General features: G+C 55.9%; 1 pseudogene; it reads right to left on the bottom strand.

Annotated features, from left to right (window-relative positions):
• Positions 1–3,344: 3,344 nt before the first annotated feature.
• On the bottom strand, positions 3,345–4,873 carry LOC129138073 (uncharacterized; annotated as a pseudogene).
• Positions 4,874–6,318: the final 1,445 nt, after the last annotated feature.

The following is a 6,318-nucleotide window of genomic DNA, read 5'->3' as shown; positions in this document are numbered from 1 at the left end:
ATGAGAAGATGCTCCAGCTGCAGTCCAAAGCCCGACAACCCCAAGTGTGCCATGTGTGATGGGGACAGCTTCCCCTTTGCCTGTACAGGTGGAGAAGCCGAGGACAGGCTCAGGGAACCGGAGACCGAGAAGGCGCTGTCCTCTTCACTGCACGTGCCCTGGACCAGTGCCGGCCCTGATCAAGCAGCTCTTCCAGGCCCACTGCTTCTTCCTGTCCACTAGGCCACAGCCGCTCTCCAGGCCCACTATGCACACATCTTCCCCTCCAAGGTTTGTTCTGCCTCTGCCCTGACTCCCAGCCCTGTGGGGGTCCTGACCGCACCTCACCTGGCTCAGACTCTTGACGCTGCCCTGGCTGCCCCACCACTGCCTCTGCCCGAGAGTCACGTGAGGCTGAGAGTAGGGGCAGGGGCAGCAGTGGTGTCAGTTGGGGGGCGGTCCAGCGGGAGGAGCCTCAGCCTCGCGGGCTGCTCCGTGGGACTGATGACTGCATGATCTTCTGGGCACCTCACGGATCTTCAACTGCAGGTGAAACGGATGCTAGTGGTGGGTGCAGGGCCGCTGGGAGCTGCTGCATGGTTCCCAGAGGCTGGACTGGGGCAGGTGCCAACTGAAGCTGCTGGGGCAGCATGGGCAGAATGTTCTGCACACAAACCTTGGAGAAGATGATGTGTGCATAGCGGGTCCACTGCTGCTGCCCCTGCCCTGACTCCCAGCCCTGCCTGACCCCACCTCAACCTGCTCAGGCTCTGGCGCAACCCTGGCTGCCCTGCCACTGCCTCTGCCCCAGAGTTGGGGCCTTGACAGCCTGGTTGGAAGGGGACACCCCAGCCCTGCCTCAACACCTGGGGGTCTCCATAACTACCACAGGCAGGTGGGCAACCCCAAAGATCCCAGGACTCACAGTACCCCCTGAGAACATGGAAAGTATGTGGGGGTAGCAATGGAGGGCAGGATGGTTATCTTCTCCCAGGTAAAGCCATTTAATCCTTTCAGTTTGGGACGGAGTAAGGCCTGCCTCTTTTTTTTTTTTTTTTTTTTTTTTTTTTTTTTTTTTTTTGAGACCGACTCTTGCTCTGTCGCCCAGGCTGGAGTGCAGTGGTGCGATCTTGGCTCACTGCAACCTCTTCCCGCCGGGTTCACGCCATTCTCCTGCCTCAGCCTTCCGGGTAGCTAGGATTACAGGTGCACGCTACCACGTCTGGCTAATTTTTGTATTTTTAGTACAGACGGGGCTTCATCTTGGCCAGGCTGATTTCGATCTCCTGACATCGTGATCTGCCTGCCTCCCCCTCCCAAAGTGCTGAGATTACAGGCGTGAGCCACCACGCCTGGCCAAGGCCTGCTCCTCTTATCTATACCCCCTACCCCTGCAGCTGTGCCGGGGGAAAGCTGGGCAGTTTCCCTCCTCCAAGCCCCTGTACATATCATGAATTGTGGGACCTTCAGAGCTTTTCACTTTTCGGAAAATAGCTCCTGCTGGGGCTACAAGATGGAGTGTGAAGAGGGCCTTGGGCCACAGGGAGGCGCCTGTGGACTAGGGGGAGTTCATGCACCCCTTCTTTCCCCAGAGGGGCTGGACTCAGGTGAGTATGGGGGTGGGGGCTCCTGCACTTCGACACAGGCAGCGGGAGGGTTTTCTCCCCATTCCCTCTGCACTCCCAACTTGAGCTATACTTTTTAAGAAAGTGATTCACCCTGCCTTTGCCCCCTTCCCCAGAACAGAACACGTTGATCATGGGCGATATTTTTCATTGTGCCAAAAAGTTGCCATGACCGTCATTAAACCTGTTTAACACCAAATAATAAGGAAAATAAAATAAAAAATTCGGGCATGGTGCAGAAACTCACTCCAAATAAATTACCTACCAAAATATATAATGGTGGAAATATTCCAAAATTCAATATTTTGGGATTTATACACAAAAGATAAACAAATTAGAGGCCAAGAGGCTGCCGGAAGGGAAAAACGGGGCCTGGAAAGGCCGTTGTGAGGAATGAGCTGGGCCTAAAGAGGCCACTGGCAGGCAGTAGCTGGACCTGCCGAAGTGGCCGAAAGGCAGGAGCTTTGGACTGGGGAGGCCGCAGTGAGGCGAGAGCTAGCTGGGCCTGGAGAGTCCGCTGTGAGGCCGAGGCCGAGGCCGGGCCCGTGCAGGCCTTCGAGAGGCAGGAGGCCGGGCCTGCAAAGGCCGACTGGAGATCAAGTTCTGCGCCTGAAGAGGCTGCCAAAAGTCAAAAGCGGGGCCTGGGAAGGCCGCCGAGAGCCATGAGCTGGGCTGGGCCAAAAGAGGCCCCTGGGAGGCAGGAGGAGCTGGGCCTGGAGAGGCTGACTCGAGGAAGTTTTGCACCTGGAGAGGCCGCCGAGAGGACGGAGCTAGGCCCGGGGAGGCCGACTTGCTGCTCTTCCAGGCCCACTTCCAGGCCGACTTGAGGACGACTTGGGCCTGCAGAGGCCGCCGGGAGGTCCAAGCTGGGCCTAGAGGAGCCCACCGACCGGAGGCCGTTTGGGGCCTGCAGATGCCATCGGAGGGCAGGAGCTGAGCCTGGAGAGGCCACCGTGAGGCCTGAGACGTTGTTGGGACCTGGAGTCGGCCCAGAGTCCGGCCTGGAGATGCAGCCGGGAGGAAGAGCTGGGCCCGGAGAGGACGCCGGGAGGCTGCAAGTGGGTCTGAGAGGCCAACTTGAGGAGGCCTGGCCTCCACCTCCTGCATGGCCCAGCTGTTCCATCTGGCTGCATCTCCCGCCTCCCAGCAAACAAGCTCTTTTGGCTCAGCTCCCGCCTGCGTTTGTAGACCCCGAAGTTTCTGCAACCAAGCTCTTCAGACCCACATCCCTTCTCCCAGTGACTGAACAGTCCCAGCTCCGGCTGGAGAAGGGCGTCTGCAGACCCCGCTGTTGCCTCCCAGGGGAGTCTCCAGGCCCAGCTCTTGCCCCACCGCGACCTCCGAGGCCCAAGTCCCTGCCTACCTCCCAGCAGCCCACGTGCGACCCTGCTCCTCCCTCACGGTGGCCTGTTGAGGCAGGGGCTCACGCTGACCTCTCTCAGCATGGGAGGGGCCGGTGTGAGGCAAGGGGCTCACGCTGACCTCTGTCCGCGTGGGAGGGGCCGGTGTGAGGCAACGGGCTCACACTGACCTCTCTCAGCGTGGGAGGAGCCAGTGTGAGGCAGGGACTCACGCCTCTGGGCAGGGTGCCAGAGTCATGAGTTGGGCATCAACAGGCCACCGTGAGGGAGGAGCTGGGCTGCACGCGGGCTGCTGGGAGGCAGGCAGGGACTTGGCCCCGGGAGGCCGCCATGGGGGCAAGAGCTGGGCCTGGAGAGGCCCCTGGGAGGCAAGGGCGGGGCCTGCAGAAGCTGTTCTCCAACCAGTGCTAGGCCTGTACAGGCCACCAGGAGGCAGGAAGTGGGCCCTCAGAGCTTGGCTGGAGAAAGTTCAGGGCCTACAAAGGCGGTTGGGAGCTGGGCAGGAGTTGAGCCAAAAGAGCTTGCTTACTTGCTGGGAGGCAGGGCCGGGAGAGGCCGACTTCAGGACAACTTGGGCCTGCGGCGGTCGCCGGGAGGCCCAAGCTTGGCGTGGAGGAGCCCACCGACCGGAGACCATTTGGGGCCTGGAGATGCCATCGGAGGGCAGGAGCTCATCCTGGAGAGGCCACTGTGAGGCCTGACCTGGGCCTGGGGAGCTTGGCTTGAGGAAGCTGTGGGCCGACCAAGGCCACCAGGAGATGGGTAGGCACTGAGTCCAAAGAGGTTGTTGAGAGGCAGGAGTCGGGCCTGGAGACGCAACCAGGAAGAAGAGCTGGGCCCAGAGAGGATGCCCGGAGGGTGCAAGTGGGTCTGGAGAGGCCGACTTGAGGAGGTTCTGGGCCCGGAGAGGCCGCCGGAAGGGAAAAACTGGGCCTGGAAAGGCCGTTGTGAGGAATGACTCCCATGGGCCTGAAGAGGCCACTGGCAGGCGGGAGCTGCGTGTGTAGAAGCTGCTGAAAGGTTGGGAGCTTGGCTTGGGGGGTCCACAGTGAGGCAGATGCTGGGCGTGAAGAATCTGCTGTGAGGCAGATGTTGGGACTGTAGAGGCCGACGGGAGGCAGAGGCTGGGCCTGGAGGGGCCACCAAGATGCAGGAGCTGGGCCTGGAGAGGCTGCAAAGAAGCATGAGCTGGGCCTGGTGAGGTCGACTTCAGAAAGTTCAGGGCCTGGAGAGAAGGCTGGGAGGCAGGAGCTGGGTCTAAGGAGGCCATTGTAACGATGGAGCTGTGCCTGTGGAGGCTGTTGTGAGGCAGTAGCCTCATCTGCGGAGACTGCAGTGACATAGGGTATGGGCCTAAAAAGGCCATTGTGAGTCATGAGCTTGGGCTGTAGAGGCTGACTGGAGAAAGTTCTGGGCCTGGAGAGGCTGCCGGGAGGTAGGAGCTGGGCCAAAAGATGTAAGCACATTTGCATTTATTAGGCACTTTATTTCCATTATTACACTGTAATATATTATAAAATAATTATAGAACTCACCATAATGTAGAATCAGTGAGCGTGTTAAGCTTGTTTTCCTGCAACTGGATGGTCCCACCTGAGCGTGATGGGAGAAAGTGACAGATCAATAGGTATTAGATTCTCATAAGAACAGCGCAACCTAGATCCCTCACATGCACGGTTCACAACAGGGTGCGTTCTCCTATAAGAATCTAATGCTGCTGCTCATCTGAGAAGGTGGAGGTCAGGCGGGAATGTGAGCAAAGGGGAGTGGCTGTAAATACAGACGAAGCTTCCCTCACTCCCTCACTCGACACCGCTCACCTCCTGCTGTTTGGCTCCTTGCGGCTCCATGGCTCAGGGATTGGGGACCCCTGCTCAAGTGCATCCAAAACTACCCTTCCCACACCAGTCTTCACAGTGGTCAAGGGCAGCAACCACTTAGCTCCCTAGGCAATGTGCCTCAGCTGGCATTTCATCACAATCAACAGTAAGTGGTAGCTTGAGTCACTGTGAGGTCACCTACTGGAAATCACCAGCATCCCATTTCCCACTGGCAAAGAGCTCAGCACTGCCCCCTGGGAAACCAAACCTATGGCCAAATCCCATCTGTGTGGGTTTATCTCCTGGGACCCTTCCTAACATATTAGTCAGAGTCCAATCAGGAAGCATAAACCACTCAAAAGTTTAAAGTGGTAAAATTTAATACAGAGAATTATTCATTATAACAGGTGAACAGCATAATGAGAGATTGGCTAGCACAAAGTAAAGAGAACTCTAGAGAATATAGGACTAGCCCAGGCCAGGCATGGTGGCTCATGCCTGAAATTCCAGTAATTTCAGAAGCTAATGCAGGAGGATTGCTTAAGGCCAGGAGCTAGAGACCGGTCTGGACAACACAGTGAGACCCGGTCTCTATCCAAAAGAAGAAAAAAGTTAGCTGGGAGTGGTGGTGCACACTTGTAGTCCCAGCTACTCGGAATGCGGACGTTTGAGCCTGGGAGGTCAAGGCTGCAGTGAGGCATGATTATGCCACTACAGTCCAGCCTGGTGACAGAGCAAGACCCTGTCTCAAAGACCGAAACAGCAACAATCGTTTACAGACAGAAAAGAAATAGAGCCAATAAGCTGAGGAAAGATGTTGAAATGTGACAAGTAAAGTAACATCAGTTCTTTTGTCTATGTAAAATAATCAAACAAAAAATGACTTACTAAATTATAATACCCTGTGCTGGCAAAGGTGCAGTGAAATGGGCACTTTCTTATACTATGAGGGGTGTTTAAATTGTGTATAAGCCTTCCAGGGTAAAGCCTGTCAATTTTTTAAAATAATGGAGACAGGGTCTCACCATACTGCCATACTGCCTCCTCCAACTCTTGGCCTCAAGCAATCCTCCTCTCTTAGCCTCCCAAAGTGCTAAGATTATAGCTGGGAGGCACCCAAAACCCTGTCGATTTACATCAAGGGTAATGAGAATGTCCACTCACCATGACTCACAGTAATCTTACTTCTGGGGAGACAATTCAATCTAAACAAAAGGTCATCTGTACACACACAGTAAAAATCTGGGAGTAACTGAAGACAGAGTTGGTAAGTGAAATAAGAAACAGTTATAAGAAATTAAACTATGGTATCAATAGGCACCTGGTAAAAGGTCAGTTGATGTTAGCTGCTACTTTTTTGTTGTTTTGAGACAGGGTCTCACTCTGTCACCCAGGCTGGAGTGCAGAGGCCTGATCATGACTCACTGCAGTCTCAGCCTCCCTGGGCTCAAGTGATCCTCCCACCTCAGCCTCCCAAGTAGCTGGGACTACAGGAACATGCCACCACACCAGCCTAATTCATGTATTTTTCTG

Source organism: Pan troglodytes, chromosome 20, assembly GCF_028858775.2.
Source record: "Pan troglodytes isolate AG18354 chromosome 20, NHGRI_mPanTro3-v2.0_pri, whole genome shotgun sequence".
NCBI classification, from domain to species: domain Eukaryota; kingdom Metazoa; phylum Chordata; class Mammalia; order Primates; family Hominidae; genus Pan; species Pan troglodytes.
The sequence above is the reverse complement of the archived record's forward strand: the minus strand, read 5'-3'. Positions and strand labels throughout refer to the sequence as shown.